General features: G+C 39.1%; 1 protein-coding gene across 8 annotated transcripts in view; it reads left to right on the top strand.

Annotated features, from left to right (window-relative positions):
• TBC1D5 (TBC1 domain family member 5) overlaps positions 1–18,716 on the top strand; it is a 553,318-nt gene that overhangs the window by 122,845 nt on the left and 411,757 nt on the right. The window contains exon 1 of one of the 8 annotated variants that reach the window (XM_037736382.1): positions 1,787–1,808. The exons of the other annotated variants lie outside the window; for them this stretch is intronic. The gene's annotated coding sequence lies outside the window, so the exon portion shown is untranslated. Of the gene's footprint in view, positions 1–1,786; positions 1,809–18,716 lie in introns of those variants that run through there. 8 annotated transcript variants of the gene reach the window in all.

Here is an 18,716-nt window from a genome sequence, read left to right as displayed (position 1 = left end):
GAGACAGAGTTTTGATCTTGTCACCCAGGCTGGAGTACAATGGCATGATCTCTGTTCACTGCAGCTCTGCCTCCTGGGTTCAAGTGATTCTCGTGCCTCAGTCTTCCTAGTAGCTGGGATTGCAGGTGCATGCCACCATGCCTGGCCAATTTTTGTATTTTTTTAATTAGAGACTGGGTTTCACCATGTTGGCCATGCTGGTCCCAAACTCCTGACCTCAGGTGATCCACCCGACTTGGCCTCCCAAGTGCTGGGATTATAGGATTACAGGTGTGAGCCACTGCGCGGGGCCTAAACTAGTTTTATTTATTCTTTTCAATTCTTTTTTCTTTTTCTTTTTTTTTTTTTTTGAGACAGAGTCTTACTCTGTCACCCAAGGTAGACTGCAGTGGCATGATCACAGCATGCTGTAGCCTAGACCCCTTGGGTTCAAGTGATTCTCCCACCTAAGCCTCCCTAGTAGCTGGGACTGCAGGCACACACCACCACACCCAACTAATATTTGTGTTTTTTGTAGAGATGGGGTTTCCCCATGTTGCCCATGGTCTTCCAGTGTGCTAGGATTAGGGGAGAGCCACTGTGCCCTGCCTTCTTTTCAATTATTATTTCTTAATGTTTTCAATGTTTTCTTTAGTCTAATTGTGTCAACAAATATATTCAGAATAGAGTGGTATTGGGCATCCATGCCTTGTTCCTGAACTTAGTGACAATGAATAATGTTTAGTGAGAACTGTCAATGGGAGAAAAGATAGAAACTTGAGATGTTGCATTATTCTTAGTGCTTTATAGGCATTATAACAGAATCATCTATATTATTTCTCTTTCTTTTTACAGCCAAATTTTTTGAAGGCATTCTTTCTGCCTGCTAACTTTTCACCTTCATTTTCTTACCTTCCATTGTTACTCCTTAAACCATACCAGTCCACTCTGGTTTCTCAGTTGTCCGAACATGTACCAACTAAAGTTGCTATTGAGACTTCCGTGTTGCTAAATCTAATGGACCTTTTTTCCCCCCCTATTTTCATCTGACCTTTCCTCTTAATATTATTCAACATTGCAGAGCAGGCCTTCAGCTAAGTATGCATTTTCTTCTTAGCTTCTGTAACATCACATTCTTAGGTTATTTCTTCTTAGTCTTCTCCATTAGTTCTTTCTTCTCTGCTTAACTTCTAACATTTGCATATTCTAGGTCTCCTAAAATTCTGTTCTATCTTCTTTTAAACTCTATTCGTTGTAAATCTTTCTATATTACATTTATTGTAAGAGTGACATCTTTAGTCAACACTTGCTGAAATCAGGATTTATGTCTGCCTATCTGTTATCCATTTTCACTTTGAGATGTCAAGTCACTTTACAATGTAAGTTCTAATCCCTCCTGAAACACCTCCAGTTTTTAGTATCATCATGTAATCCAATGGATAAGCTAGAAATTTAAGATTCATGTTTGATTTTTCTTTTTCATTCATCATCTTTATTCACTTCATTATCAAGTTCTATTGAACTTCTCTTTCCATTCCCTCCAATTTTCTCTAGTTTTATTGATTGATTGAGACAGAGTTTTGCTCTCATTGCCCAGGCTGGAGTGCAGTGGCGCAGTCTTGGCTCACTGCAACTTCTGCCTCCTGGGTTTAAGCATTTCTCCTGTCTCAGCCTCCCAAGAATCTAGGATTACAGGCACCTGCCACCTTCCCTGGCTAATTTTTGTATTTTTAGTAGAGATGCGGTTTCATCATGTTGGCCAGGCTGGTCTCAAACTCCTAACCTCAGGTGATCCACTGCCTTGGCCTCTCAAAGTGCTGGGATTACAGGTGTGAGCCACCACACCTGGCCCAATTTTCTCTAGTTTAAAACAGAGACTTTTCTGCTAGAATAAACATCACACTTACATGTCTCTATGTGTTCTACCAATTACAGCCATCTTTACATAGAGACATACAAGTAAGATTAGAATTAACCTTAAACTATCTTGTTAAAGGCACTGATTGCAAGAATAACAAATTTGAGTGGTCACTGAGTGCTTAATAGTAAGTGAGATCAGATTTACTTTTGCAGCACTTAGTAAGACTGAAAAAGTGGGAAGAGGCTGGGTGCAGTGGCTCATGCCTGTAATCCCAGCATTTTGAGAGGCTGAGGTGAGTGTATTGCTTGAGCCCATGAATTTGAGACTAGCCTGGTCAACATGATGAAACACTGTCTCTACAAAGCATACAAAAAATTAGTCATGCATGGTAGAGTATGCCTGTAGTCCCAGCTACTTGGGAGGCTGTGGTGAGAGGATCACCTGAGCCTGGGAGGTTGAGGCTGCAATGAGCCATTATCACGTGACTAAACCTAATAAAGTGCCTGTAGATCCCCTTGGGTATCCTAAAGGGATGATCATGTCAGAAAATATGGCAACTTTTTCCCCCTTTTTGCTCATTATGTATTTTGTTTCTTTTTTTCATCTCACTGTGCTATCTTGAAGTTTTAGTATAGTTGAGTAAAAGTGATGATAATGAGCACCTGTATCTTATTCTTTTCCTTTTTTATTTTTTTGAGATGGAGTCTTGCTCTGTTGCTCAGGCTGTAGTGCAGTGGCAAGATCTTAGTTCACTGCAACCCCCACCTCCCAGGTTCAAGCGATCCTCCTGCCTCAGCCCCCCAGTAGCTGGGATTGTAGGCACTTGCCACCATGCCCAGCTAATTTTCGTATTTTTAGTAGAGACAGGGTTTTGCCATGTTGGCCAGGCTGGTCTTGAACTCCTGATTAAAGAGCAGTGCTTCTAATGTGTCACCATTGTATATTATGTTTCCTGTAGAATTTTGGAAAGATATATTTATTTCCCTTTATCACATTAAGGTGGTTTTCTTCTAGTTCTAGTAAAAAGTTTTTCTTCAATTAAAAAAGTCATGAGTGGTGTTGAATGTTGTCAGAATACTTTTTCTGAAGTATTGAAATGATGCTATAGTTTTTCTCCTAATGAGTTTCCTAAAATACAGTATTTTAATAACAGAAAATCTCTAGTAAACTTCAGAAAATAACTGCTCACCTGTTGTTCAACAAGAGAGCAGTTATTTTTCTTTTTGATTACTGTAGATCCTATTCTGGATAATGTAGGCTATAGTGTGTTTGTGTGTTTTTTGGGGGAGGGGGTTGGGGGTGCCAGAGAATTGCATCTCTTCAGAAGTCAGCAGGAATGATGCTGGATAGGGGACTAAGAGGGCCCATTATGAATTTGCAAATGTACTGAAGTTTATTTTTTTCTTTAAGCTCAACATTGGTTTCTTTCCTTCATAGTCTCTGGTAACTGAAGGTTTCAAATGCAAAAAGAAAAAGAAATTTATAGTTAGATCCAGGTGTATCAAGTTACTAGAATGAAGACAGAAAGATTTGCTAATGTGTATTCAAATTTGTGTTGAGTTGGAAGTAAAAGCTGGAGGGAGACTACAAGCCACTAGATGTCATTATGTAAAGCTTTAAAAAGGGTTTGTGTTCCAGTTTCATTCACTACTCTATATGGATATTTTTGTTAATTTTTTGCAGTGTACACTAGTTATTATTGAGAAAATATTTTAAGCTGTAGCTTGTATTGATGGATGATATTACATTCATCTAATGCTACCTTTAAATTTCTTGTACATAATGAAGGTTTAACAGTTTTTGGTAAATAGTCATCTGACTTTTTAGATCACTTTTCTTCTATGAGATATTATCTGCATATTACTTTCAAAGGAGATATTCTGGAAAATAGCTGATTTTAATCTAATAGAGCAGATAACTATATCTGGTTAGTTTAAAGGATGGCTAATTATTCTCTTTGGTAAAATTGAACTAATTGTTGTCAAGGAATTTGATTAAGCCATTTCTTACCAGTTTTTTCCTCTTTCTTGTTATGTTGCAAGGCATATCTTGAGCTGGGATTTTCTGTTTTATCTGAAGCTGTTGGTGTGCATCAAATCCTTTTTTGGGAACTGTGATATTATTTACTGTTTTTATTTTTTTCGAGATGGAATTTCACTCTTGTCTGCCCCAGGTTGGAGTGCAGTGGTATGATCTTGGCTCACCGCAACCTCCGCCTCCTAGGTTCAAGCGATTCTCCTATCCCAGCCTCTTGAGTAGCTGGGGTTACAGGCACGTGCCACCATGTCTGGCTAATTTTGTATTATTAGTGGAGATGGGGTTTCACCATGTTGCCCAGGCTAGTCTTGAACTCTTGACCTCAGGTAATCTGCCCACCTCAGCTTCCCAAAGTGCTGAGATTACAGGTGTGAGCCACCATGTCCAGCTGGTTATTTTTGTTGTTGTTGATTTTTTTCAGTATAGAAATGACCTCTTTGTCAAAGTGTGTATTTTGATCCTAACAAAACAATTTTAAAAACCTGTGAATTGAACCTTGTTAAAGGTTTAATATTTTAAAATGCTATATTCAACTTTTCTCTCCTGAAGGATATTCTCTCATATTTAATTGTATTAAGCATTTCCTATGCTGCTAATTTTTATTTGTATATTCTAAAAATTGTTATAAAAAGTCACCAGTATCATTACTACTTTTCTTTTGGATTATCATTAATTATACTATTCTTGTTTTATATATATTACAGATAGCCAAAGGTTCGAGTAAAAGAATAAAAAATACTTTCCTTTTTTTGGACAGGGTTTCACTCTGTTGCCCAGACTGGGGTGCAGTGGAATCACTGCTCACTGCAGCCTCACATTCCTGGGTTCAAGCAATCCTCCCAATCCCCCAGCGGCCTCCTGAATAGCAGGAACCACAGGTGCATGCCACCATGCGTGGCTAATTTAAAAATTTTTTTTTGTGGAGATGGTGTCATTCTTTGTTGCCCAGGCTGATCTTGAACTCCCTGGGCTCAAGCGATCCTCCCTCCTTGGCTTACCAAAGTGCCTGAGATCACAGGCATGAGCCACTGTACGCAGCCCTAAAATACTTGAGGTGAAAATATTTTTGGTAAAAATCAGACTCTTCTAAGGAGCTTCTGATTGACTTTATCAGTAGAGGGGATGTGTGGGTATTAGGGCAGTCATGAAATGAGAGACCTACTTTATTTGTGTTCTAGTCTATCACAGTTTAGGCAAGGCCAACTTGCAAGATAAATGTGCTTAGAACTAGAGAGCAAGCTTAAATGATTTACTGATTTTTTTCAGAGTATAATACAGACATCAGTAACTTGGTGAATGGGTCTTTATCTTTGTATGAAAAAGTCTGTTCATTATTATGAAAACATTTATTACGCATAGCATAAATATAATTTCTGTATTGCATTATTGGGTATTATTGAAGCCTTTATTTCCCCCTTAAACTCAGAAGTCTCACAATATTTGTCGGTCACAATGGGCATGTTAATATGTATGTGCTGATATTTACTGGCATGCTTCCTAAAAATGAAGTATACTTTCCTGATCTTTAATCATAGAAGTTGATAAAATGAAACTTAGGTGAACTTTGTTTTCCTACATGATCGAATTTTCTGATTACTAAAAAAGACTGTCCTTTTCCTCTTTTTAAATATTTGTTTCTAGTGCCCAAACTCTTCAAAACACAATTTAACGTTAGTGTGATGATTAAATTTGTACTTTAAGTTCTGAAAAATCACAGGTGCTGCTGAGCAGCATTCTAATTGCTAAAACTGCCAGGGTGAACTAGACATTTTTATTTCATGTAATTCAAAACATTGCTTATGACTGAGTTCAGCTATGACTTGAGGTCCTGACAAATTCTAGGGTTTTCTGATGTACGTGGTCCCTAGGGCATTATAAATTTGCTTGTGTTTGTTTGAATTGTGTGGTTTAATAAAAGCAGTTAATACTATGTGACTAATATTTAATCTTAGTATGCTATTTTGCTATTATTTAATCTTAGTATGCTAATTTGGTACTTGAAGACTTAGGCATTTGTCTGTATTCATTGCACATTTATACTAGTGAGGCTCAGGATGTATTTTGGCTCTGTCTGGCCAACCTGCACATTGGCCTTAAGGATATTAGCGAAGAATGCCATTAAAATATGTATGGCACAATCAAGAGTAACATTTTGAAGAGTCTAGGAATTGTCATTTAGAATGTTTAATCTTAATGCTCATCACATTGACTGAAGCACAGAACTTAGCTATCTACATTTTCAGAGAAAGCTTTCTTTTAGTGCTCAGCACAAGGGATAACGTATTTCAGAGTGAAGATAAGTGAGAGGAAATCAATGTCTAAAGCTCTATGAATCACAGATTTCAATGCTATGAGCCCATAGGTATAGGAGACATGAACTTCAGGTTTCCGAGGTATTCCATTGAGACAGATAAGGGAATCACTTTAATTTACCACATGGGTTTTGATGTACATTACTGATAGATATACTTAAAGGCATTGTCATGTTGTATAAAGGTTATGGGCTGTGGAATATCACAGACCCGAGTTTAAATACCACTTACTAACTGTATAGTATAAACAAGTTAGTTTACTTAATGCCTACATTTCTTCATTTGTATAATTGAGAATAATGTTAATAATATTGTTTCCCCCTCCCCCCAGCAAGTTATGTGGGAATTAAATGAAATGACAAGTTTCTAAAACACAAAGCAGAGTCTAGGATATCCTCCTCTACCCTCACCCCAACCCCAAGCATCATGGACTAAGGAATTAATCTCATTAGGCATTGCTCACAAGGGCAGTTATAAGTTTAAAAGTTCATTTTACATATTGGTAGTCTTTAGATGAGGGCATTTCTTAATGTTTCAATGAAAGGTAGTTGTTATTTCAATGATTCAATAGGCTACCATGTTTAAAAGCAACAATAGTTTTAGATTAGGTAGCCAATTTTCAAGGCATTTTTTCCTTCTAGCAGGTGTTTAGGAGATGGCCCAGAATTAATTCACTTGTGGGTGATCCCTTAGGGAGGACTGGGAAGGATATTCTGAGTACGATTACCAGTCTTCTTGAAATTCATACTTGTAGGAGCATGGTAGTTAACCATGAATTTACTATCACCTCTTTATTCTGTTAACTTGGATAAGAGAATTAACTGTGAAGATAAACACGAAATATTGTAAAGATTATGTTGAAAAAAGATTGACTTTGGGCAGTTTTTTTTTCCTGGTCTTTCAAATGTCCTAAGGGCTGGGTGCCTTATTTCGGCTTCTGTTCTTGGAGAGTAATAACCAGTTGTCTTAGAGCTTTTACTGAATTTCCAGTATCCAAAATAGAAAATATTAAACTTAAAAAAAGCTTGACCCCTTTTGGTTATAAAACCAAAAGTCTTGTTATAGTATATCATTTTTATGATTTCCCCCTCTTTTCATTTTACCACTTTATAGCAGTTTAACCTCATAGAACATTTTTCTTATGGAATTTTCAATATTGTTTTTAAACATTTTATTGCAGTGAGACCATAGTAATAATCTTGCATGGAATCTTTAAATATTTTAAAGGTGTTTTTGAAGAATACCTTTAAAAATTATCCTTAGTAGCAAAAAATGACATCAATAATATAAATTAATTCACGCTGATTCATTGAGCTAATAGCATTAATAAATACATGTGACCTTCATGTATATATTTTACTAGTTTGTTGGAAACCTACTAAACAAGTAATCAAAATGCAAACCTGACAATTCAGTTGGTTTATTTACACCTATAACCACTTTAACATGAGATATTATGTGAATCATAGAGATCACAACTTGGCAACTTTTAAGAGAGAGAGTATTCATTGGAGATACGTCTGGATTTGAAGTGCTGTTTAGAAGTAAGGAGACTTTCTCAGAATCTCAAATACCTGTGGAATTAGTAGTAAGATCTCTTCTCAGCTTCACTTTAGTCAGTGCATTCAAATTATTTAATGTTATAAAAGTAAGCAAAATTAGAATTGTTATCATCCACTCATTCATTTATCTTTAACATACCTTAATTAGGGGGACAAGATACTGAGGTAGGTTTGGGGACATATATAGTATGCTGCTTTTTTTCCTTAACCAACCTTTTCCCCATCCCCCTCATTGCCCTTTTATACCTTTAGAGATGGGAGAGTTCCCTTGACCCCTTCTCTGGCCTTGAGACAGGGAAGGCTTGCTCACTTGACTGCCACCACGTTCAAACCCCTTGCGGGATGGGGAGCATGCAGGTGAGCGAGTGCTTGGCGAGCACTTTTGGGTTCCAGTCCCAAGACAGGGTCTAGGGATGTGTTACAATTAATACTGTCTTTGCAGTTGCCATTTGCAGATGGCTAAGTGTTAACCAGCTCAGTAGAGAGTCAGGGTGACAGCCTTTTACACACTGCCTGCTTGTTACCCAGGTTCTTGTTTGCCATCTGGAAGAATCAGGTCACAGGAACTTGAAGGATGCTGAGGTTTTATTGAGTGATGGAGGTGGCTCTTGGTGGGATGGGGAACTGGAAAGGGGATGGAGTGGGAAGATAATCTTCCACTGGAGTTTGAGTACCCCCAGCCAAACTCCGACCATCCCCAGGTGAACTCTTGACCTTCAGATGCTTTTTTTTTTTTTTTCTGTGCTCCTCTGCTGTGCTGCTCTGCTCTTGTGTCAGTGGAGTTTGGGGTTTTTATGGGTACATGATGGGTGTGTGGTGGGCCAGGGTGGTTTTGGAAAAAGCAACATTTAGGCAGGAAAACAGGGATAACTGTTCTCATTTAGGGCCATGGCTTCCAGGCTTGAGGGTGAGGCCTTTGCTTAGGAGCATCCCTCTTCTACCCAGTACTTCCCTGCCTCCTGTCTGTATCGCTTTTATGGCACAAATAACCTTCCTAATGCCTAGATTAGAAATCTTGGAAATTTACTAAACTTACTTCTGTTATTTCTCTATGTACTACCAATTCTCTGTTCTTTTGTTTCTCAGTCCTCCATAGCCACAATTCTAATTTGGTTATTGGTACTCTACCTGACTCTTAGAGCTATCTTTCTCACTAAGTACCTGATAATTATTCAGCTATTTTGAAATCCAGTTTAGATTTCCTTTATTTATTTATGTCTGAGGGAGCTAATAGGCAGTGAGATCAATAAAGGAAGTGTGGTAGTAAAGTAAGTGATATAAAGAGATAAAGTGATGGAAAATGATAAGCCAGAAACAGAAAATATGTATCTATATTACTACTGAGTTATTTGAAGAGCTAACTTCACCTGTTTTGTCTCTGGCTTTCCATAGTGTTGCCCTCTTCTAGGAAGTAAAGCTTCCACAGAATTCCAGAATGACTTGGGACAATGACTACGTACTTTTCAAAGGTTTTCTTGCAGTACAAATAATTATGGTTTCATTTGACTTTTTCTTTTTACAGTTTGAACAAGATGGATTACAGTGTGTATTAGATAAAAGATGACAGACAATATTATAAAAAGGCAATAGATTTTAAAAACTCTGAAACAAATGTAGTAATATAAGGAGTAGTTAATGAGATGCAGAATAATATGTCTGGAACTGAGAATTTAGAATACAAAACAAAATTATGAACAGTACTTAAAGTTTCCAGCCCATTTAATGCAAAATAATTTCTTCAGAAATCTTGTTTTTATCTTAGTTACAGGAACATACTTACAAGAAGAGAATCCTTTAATATAAAATATACTTGTCTTTGTATTGTATTGTCAAGAAATCAGTTTTGAAAAATCCCATGCCTTATGCCTACCACAGGAAACAAAGACTAATTGAAGCTTAAGGGAATTTTTCATCTCTTGGAGTCAAGTTGAATCTGCAGCTTCCTTAGGGAAATCATAGTTCCTGGGATTTTCTCACTTCTCAAAAGACAGTTTGGTCTGTAAGATAGGAATAAACCTCAAGTGCCCGAAGCAGTTCTAAAGAATTGATCCAGCCTCTTTTGGTCCATTTATGTAGAGTGATGGGGAGAGGGGGCACTAACTTATTTCTTATTTTTAAGCTACATTGAACTTGGTATCTAGAGCTTGAGCCTATATGGAACTAGGATACATAGAAGAGAGGTTATCTTGTTGTCATCAGGAGTAATATTAGAAGATACAATGTTTAAATTTCAAAAATTTCTCCTTTTACATTATACATGCATTTGTTTTTGTTCTGCATGGAGCTTAGGGTAGTGCGGGATCTAATTTAGTACCAACCATAGTTAGTGAAAAATGTGAATATTTGGGACAAAAATATGTTACATATTAATATGAGATGAATCATTCTGGAAATGAAGATATGTTTTAATTATTAGAATACCTTGGAAGTATTTCATTTAACATAAAAACCAGAGGGGCAGACTTATATTATGTCATTACTTTGGGGGTATTTGACTCTCTAAAAGTTTATAAAGTTGAAGAAAATTCATGAACAGAGTGGGTAATGATAATGTAAACCAAGTTTCCCATAATTACAATTCCTTTTAAGTCAGCATAGCATAGTGTAATGGTTAAGACTGAATGCATACTGGATCAGATTGCTTTGATTTAAAATTCCAGCTTTACCATTTGTTAGTTATGAGATCTTGGGCAAGTTAGTGTTTCTGAGTTTCTCTTACCTGTTTTTCTGGGGGAGGGGAGAGAGAAGAAGGGCAGGCATTAAGTGAGATACTCCATATAAATATCAACATCATAGCACTCAATTGATGTTCTTGTTACTAAAGTCCATTTTCAAGAAACTTTTACTATCTTTGGCCCTTTATTCCCTAGCACGGTAATGCCGTAAGTTATAGGGTAAAAACAAACAAACTTAGTGGGTATCTTTGTTTTAGAAGCATACAAGGAAATACTAGGCATTAATTTAAAAACTTTAGCTGCCTGCACATAACTTCACAGATAACCTTGAAAGAATCATATTCATGTTAGAATTTCAAAATTAAAAAATAAGTCCCGTTAGCCTGGGGTGAAAGTTTAGAGTTTTAGAATTTGTTGGAACCTGTAAGTCACCAGAACATTGTTGCCGGACTTGACTTAGTATGGCAGTAGATCAGGTTAATGGGAGCTGTTGGGTCAGCTGTGTTCCATAGCTACAGTTGTGGTTCATGCAGAAGGGAAAGTGGATATCCTTTTAATTTTTTGAGTGATTGGAAGTGTCGGGAAATATGGTAGACATTTTCTGTCCTGAATACTGCTTTGATATCAGTGTATGTCAGTGCCCATTGGTGTCACCAAGCAGGGCAGTGTGTAAGCTTTTATTCTTAAAATTTTTTTCTTTGGGTAACTTATTATATTAGACCCTCTTATGTATGACTTCTGCGACAAAATTTTCCTTATGAACCATTCATCTCCCTTAAACATTTCTGTGTCTTCTAGTATGTATACCAATAAATGACTTACTGAGTAAATGAGTTATAGATGATCAGTAAATGAGTTTTTAATCAGAAAAGTAAATTCTGTATTAAAGAAAATCAAATCTGGTGAAGGCATTTTATGTATAGTTAAAACTGCTTTTATTTGATCATTCCTTTTTTTATTGAGGAGGAACATTGGTAGTGTTACTCAGAGAAATATCTGAAATTTTTATATTAAGTTGGGTTCATTTTAATTGGACCAACTGAATTAATATATATGTTCAACAAATAATTTGAAAATTATGTGGCTAAAGAATGCAAAATGGTTTTACTTGGTACACATATTTTTAGAAAGCTGGAAAAGTATTCTCTTCCACTACTATATCAGAGTGTTTGGGAAAATCTGATTGTGAGTCTCCATTTTAATAAGCTTCTCAAATGATTTTTAATATGCACCCTAAAGTTTTAGAACCACTGCTAAATTCCCTACTGATGGCTTTTAGGCTATTGGCTTCTGACTTTTGTGATAGAACCCCCTGATGGAACCCCCTTTTTTTCCATATTGGGAAAGGATGGAAGTAAACTGAATAAGTTATTTTTTTTTTTTTTTGAGACGGAGTTTCGCTCTTATTACCCAGGCTGGAGTGCAATGGCGCGATCTCGGCTCACTGCAACCTCCGCCTCCCGGGTTCAGGCAATTCTCCTGCCTCAGCCTCCTGAGTAGCTGGGATTACAGGCACGCACCACCATGCCCAGCCAATTTTTTGTAGTTTTTTAGTAGAGACGGGGTTTCACCATGTTGACCAGGATGGTCTCGATCTCTTGGCCTCGTGATCCACCCGCCTCGGCCTCCCAAAGTGCTGGGATTACAGGCTTGAGCCACCGCGCCTGGCCCGAATAAGTTATTCTTAATGACCTGCTATTCTCTGTACCATGAAATTTTCAAAGCTCAGGTCAACCTTAGGACAGTGAGATCTGTGAATAGCCTTCTGCTCTAAGTCTTTCCTCAGCTGGCACTCCTATGGTAGAGGAACATGTGATGTTAATAGTGATGTACAACTATGTATCTTATCAGAATCTTCATTTACATTATCTAAAAAGTTAATACTTATAGCAAGGTAGGAATTACTGGTGAGAAAATATTACCAGTAGGAAATACCAGCCAGGATTGTAACCAAGGTTGATTTACTTTAGAGCTCGAATCCTGACACCACACATGCTATCCTACTTTTTAGTGGAAAGGGCTTGGGCTGTAGGTTCAGGGAACCTTAAATTGGAAGTATGACTCTATCGCTTAACTTGCTTTTATTTTTTATTATTATTATTTTTATTGTACTTTGGGCTCTGGGGTATAGTGCACATCCTGCATCCTGCAGGATTGTTGCATAGGTACATACATGCCATGGTGGTTTGCTGTCTCCATCCCACCCCTACCCCGTTGCCTACTTCAGGCATTTCTCCCCATGTTATCCCTTCCCATCCTCCCCGCTCCCCCCACACCTGCTGTCCCTCCCCTCCCCTCCACTTACTTGCTTTTCTAACGACTTTACAGTTCCCTAACGTCAGTGTCCTCACCTGAAAAATGGGCTTGATAATTTTTATATTTGAAGATTGTTGTGAAGATTGATAACCTAAAGCATATTTTTAGAGTGCTTAGTATACCTCTGTCCCAGAGAAGGCATTTCAATAAATGGTGACTATTATTCAGCATTTAAGATAAGACATAAAATGCAAATAATGCCCCATGGAGTTAACCAATTTTAGGCTAAACGAGTTTGCCAGATTATAAAATATACTTTTTTGTTGTGGCATAATAGCTAGAAACTAGGAATTTATTGGATGTGTGAAGAGAGTTTCCTTTGCGAAGATAATGTATTTAGACCTCCATTTTTTTCTAATTACTCATATCCTGGCAAATTCTAAATTTATTTCTAATTCAATGTGTTCAGGTTCTCTAGAGGGACAGAACTAATAGAATAAATATATATATATATATATAAAGGAGAGTTTATTATGAACTCACATGATCATAAGGTCCCACAGTAGGCCGTCTGCAGGCTAAGGAGCAAGAAGAGCCAGTCTGAGCAAAACTAAGAACTTGGAGTCCGATGTTCAATGGCAGGAAACATCTAGCATGAGAGAAAGATGTAGGTTGGGAGGCTAGACCAGTCTCTCTTTTCACATTTTTCTGCCTGCTTACATTCTAGCCACACTGGGAGCTGATTAGATTGCACCCCGATTAGGGATAGGTCTGCCTTTCCCAGCGTACTGCCTCAATGTTAATCTACTTTGGCAACACCCTCACAGACACACCCAGGATCAATACTTTGTATCCTTCATTCCAGTGCAGTTGACACTCCATAATAACCATCACAAGTCCACCTCTTGTCAACTTGAACCCATACATATCTCCTGATAAAAAACCCATACATAATCCATGCAAAGTCTCACATAATCCTTATATAAAAACAATAATAAGGTTATAATTATGCCTAACATAATACAACTATTCTTTGTTGTATTGTGGAAATGCACCAATTACCAACCCAAATACTATTGCATATAGTTAGCAATACTTAAATGCTGATATGAAGTCAGTAAATCTTATGTCACATGATAAAGGAGAAAGGAATTAAAATGAAGATATTTTCTTAGTGTAAGTATACACATGCACAAACATGTCTTTAACAAAAGAAGGAGGAAATACCCATGACAATTCCAGTCCACATTTCTGGAGTCAGACGCGCTACCGCTGCGCCACGAGGTCCTACCAGTCCACATTTCTACAGCTGGTTACATGATGGTAGCTGGTGTTGACTTTGTGCTTGTATTGATGACTGCCTTTTACTGCTACCTATTCTATATTCCCTTTGCCTTCAGCAAGCACCTCAACCGGTTGTGGTTTTTTCCCTCGGTGGAGTGACCCAAACCTTCACTCCTGAGGGTTCTAGACCATTTGTAGTCCTGCCTTGATTGAGCTGTTTCACATTGACCTTAATCACAAGGCATGGTAATACTAAGAGACGCCCTAATGGATCTCCTGTATTCCATACTCTTCCTTACCTCCATTGTGGAGTAGTAGACTGATGTCATCATGATAGTCCAGGTCATTTACCCCAGTCAACACCATAACTCCTTTCTTAGCCTGTTGGCTTAAAGGTAGGAGGAGCCCAAGGTATCCTGGTGGCACTCTTAACTTCCAGTTTAATGGAATCATTGTTCTGTTTCCTGGTGCCAGTATTCCTCCCTCTGGAACTAAGATTTCTAGGCCAGCAGAATGTAATGTTGTGGGAACAGGAAGCAAAAATTTTGCTAGTGGATCACTAGGGGTGATGGTAAGTGGCGCCACTTTACTTCCACCCCTTGATTCCTGGATCTGTGAATCCTGGCTATGGGAGAAATAGTACCTTATGATGGATGCTGTTTCAAAGCATATATAGCATTCTGGAGAACTTTTCCCAAGCCCTGCACAGTATTGTCACCTAGTTGATGTTGTAATTATGACTTCAAAAGGCCATTCTACCATTCTATCAATCCAGCTGCTTCAGGATGATGGGGAACATGGGAAGACCAGTGAATTCCATGAACATGAGCCCACTGCCACATTTCTTTAGCTGTAAAATGAGTGCCTTGGTCAGAGGGTGCTGGGTAGAATACCATGACGGTGGATAAAGCATTTCATGAGTCCATGGGTGCTAGTCTATGCATTGCGTGCAGGATAGGCAAACCCATATCCAGAGTAAGTTTCTAGTTGAGTGAGGAGAAACCTCTGCCCTTTCCTTGAGGGAAGAGGTCCAATGTAATCAACCTCCCACCAGGTAGCTGGCTGATCACCCTGAGGAATGGTGCCATATCAAGGGCTCACTGTTGGTCTCTGCTGCTGGCAAATTGGGTTACTCAGCAGTGGCTGTAGCCAGGTCAGCCTTAGTGAGTGGAAGTCCATGTTGCTAAGCCCATGCGTAACCTCTATCCCTGCCATCATGGCCACTTTGTTCACGGACCCATTGGGCGAATGACAGGGCAGCTGGGGAAAGAGGCTGTGTCATGTCCACACAAAGGGTCATCCTAGCCACTTGATTATTAAAATCCTCCTCTGCTGAGGTCACATAGTCTTCTATTCCTCTGTCAACTGATCATAGGGAACTCCCCATGAGGTCGTCAGTGCAGGCTAGGGGAGAGAAGGCAGGGTGGCAGGAGTGGAGACCATGGGCATTTGAGCCACTTCCTCATGTAACTTATTCGTGCCTTCAGGACCTACTTGAGCCCTATCATGTATATACCACTTCCATTTGATGATGGAATGCTGCTATGCATGAACCACTTTATGGCTAGATGTGTTAGAAAGCACCCAGTTCATGATAGGCAGTTCAGGTAGCATGGTGACTTGATGATCCATAGTCATACATTCAGTTTCCACCAAAGCCTAGTAACAGGCAAGAGCTATCTCTCAAAAGGAGAGTAGTTATCTACAGAAGATGGCAGGGCCTTGCTCAAATCCTAGAGGCCTCCACTGTGATTCACCTATGGCAGCCTGCCAAAGGCTCCAAACAGCATCTCTATTTGCCACTGACACTTCAAGCACCATTTATCTGCTGGGTCATATGGCCCAAGTGGCAGACCAGATTGCACAGCAGCCTGGACCTGTTGCAGAGCATTCTCCTGCTCTAGACTCTACTCAAAACTGGCAGCCTTTTGGGTCACTTGACAAATGGGCTGGAGTAACACACTCAGATGTGGAATGTATTGCCTCTGAAATCCAGATAGGCCCACCAGGCATTGTGCCTCTTTCTTATTTGTAGGAGGTACCAAATGCAGCAACTTATCCTTCACCTTAGAAGGAATATCTACAGGCCCCACACCACTGGATCTACTGAATTTTACTGTGGTGAAAGGTCCATAAATTTTAGTAGGATTTATTTCCCATCCTGTGGCACGCAAATGTCTTACCAGTAAGTAAGTAAGTAAGTACAGTGTGTTTGTTACTTCTTGCCTACTGGATCCAGTGAGCATAATGTCAGCAATGTAATGGACCAGTATGATATCTTGTGGAAGCAAAAAGTGATCAAGATATCTCCGAATAAGATTGTGACACAAAGCTGGAGAGTTGATATACCCCTGAGTGTATCAGGACAGTAAAGGTATATTGCAGGCCTTGTCAGCTGAAGGCAAATTGCTTCTGGTGGGCCTTGCGAACAGGAATGGAAAAAAAGGCATTTGCCAAGTCAATGGCTGCATACCAGGTACCAGGACATGTGTTAATTTGCTCAAGCAATGAAACCACATCTGCTACAGCAGCTGCATTTGGAGCCACTACTTAAGTAAGCTTATGATAATCTTCCGTCATTCTCCAAGGTCCATCTGTCTTCTTCACAGGCCAAATGGGAGAGTTGAATGGGGATGTGGTGGGAATCACCACCCCTGTGTCTTTCAAGTCCTTTATGGTGGCAGTAATCTCTGCAGTCCCTCCAGGAATGTTTACTATTTTTCTAGGTAATGGCAGATCTAATGGCTTCCATTTGGCCTTTCCCACTGTAACTGCTCTCACTCTACCAGTCAGCCAGTGTACGGGTTCTGCCATGTGCTAAGTATGCCTGTGCCACTCAGGCATTCTGGCACTGGGGAAATGGCCACAGGCTGAGTCTGGGGACCCATTGGACCCACTCTAAGTTGGACCTGAGCTAAAACTCTAATAATTACCTGACCTGTTTAAGCCCCTGCTTTAACTGGAGGACCACAATGACGTTTTAGGTCCGCTGGAATCAACATCAGCTCAGAGCCAGTGTCCAGTAGTCCCCTGAAATGTCTGATCATTTCCATTTCCGCAGTGCACAGTTACCCTGGTAAAAGGCCATAGGTGTCCTTGGGGAAGGATTTGAGAAAGATTCACTGTATAAATTGTTAGTAATGGAGTGAGATCTTTTCTCAAATGGACCCAGCCTCTCTTTCGTTCATGGGTTTCTGGGTCTGTAAACTATCTCAAGCCTGGAAATTAATTGAGGGGCCATGATTCTTTGTTTTTATGATTCAAATTAGTCTTTTATCCATTTAACCTATAAGTTTTCTGCTTGTATAAACTAAGTTGGAATGCAGCAGGTTTCCTATCAAATTCAATTCTAGGAATACCATGATTAATTAGCCAGTGCCGGAGCTCTACACGAGTCAAACTATTCTGGTTGCTGCTTTGCCTTTGCTTTCCATTATAGTAGCTATGCCCACTTTGCCTTAGATGGTTATGTGCCACCACTTGGCCCCTGCCACCTTGGGATCCAACTATTCCCATTGTATTTAAATTTTGTAGTTGAGTGACTGCAGTTCCCACTGTTAGATCTGACATAGAGAGAAGAGCAATTACAGGACTCTTTAAAGATGCAGTTGCTGCCCTCATAATTCTGTTTCACAAGGCATTGGTCAAGGGTGTATCTTCTGGACCCTCCCAGTTGGGATGAGCAGACATAAAGTCACTAATCCATTCCATCATTGCAATCTCCCTAATCCTTTGGATCCTTTCCTCTACATTAAACCGAGAGAAATCGTGCATTTCCATTTGCTCATAGTGGCCTTTATTTTAATCCATATTTCAACCAACCAAGCAAATAAACCAGGAGAACCTTTTTTTTTTTTTCTTAACTCCCTGAGCTGCAACGCTAAATGCAGAGTCCCTACTTAGTGGGCCCAAATTAATAAATTCAGCCTGATCCAACTCTGTGTTCCTTCCACCATTATCCCACACCCTTAATATACATTTCCATGCCTGTTCTCCACATTTCTGTTAATATACACTAGAAAACTCAAACACATTTTTTTGAGTATAGTATACTTCATCATGGGTCATACTCAACCTCACCTCTGGGGCCTGCCGGGATTTTAGTTATAGGCCTAGAAGCAAACGGGTGTTGGGGGGTGCTGGTCTCACACCTGCTTTTGGACCTTTGCACTTGCTGTGCTCCATATGGAATACTTCCCATACCTTCCAGATCTCATTTCAAACAGTCTTTCTTAGACCTTTGCTGATCTCTGGGCTATATCATATCTACTTTTATAAAATCTTGTGGTTCCTTCTTCCTGTATTTTAAAATTGCATTTATCTTTGTTTGCAGGTAGGTATTTACATGATTATTGGATGCTGTTTGTTTCCTCAATTAAAATATAAGTTCTATGAGGGCAGAGACAATTTCAGTCCTTACAAAGGTTTAGAATGGCCCTGACAGTAGACAACAAATATTAAATGACTGAAATGCATAATGGGACAATTAAAATACAAACTGATTAATTCTAAAGTGTATTAGACTGTTTTCACACTGCTGATAAAGACATACCCAAGACTGGGCAATTTACCTAAAAAGAGGTTTATCGGACTTGCAGTTCAATGTGGCTGGGGAGGCCTTGCAATCATGGTGGAAGTTCACCTTCCATGTCTCACATGGCAGCAGATAAGAGACGAGAGCTTGTGCAGGGAGACTCTCATTTTTAAAACCATTAGATCTTGCGAGACTTACTCACTATCACAAGAACAG

This window comes from Cebus imitator, unplaced genomic scaffold, assembly GCF_001604975.1.
Source record: "Cebus imitator isolate Cc_AM_T3 unplaced genomic scaffold, Cebus_imitator-1.0 Scaffold24, whole genome shotgun sequence".
Classification (NCBI taxonomy): Eukaryota; Metazoa; Chordata; class Mammalia; order Primates; family Cebidae; genus Cebus; species Cebus imitator.
Note: the sequence above shows the minus strand (reverse complement) of the source record. Positions and strands in the feature narration are given on the sequence as shown.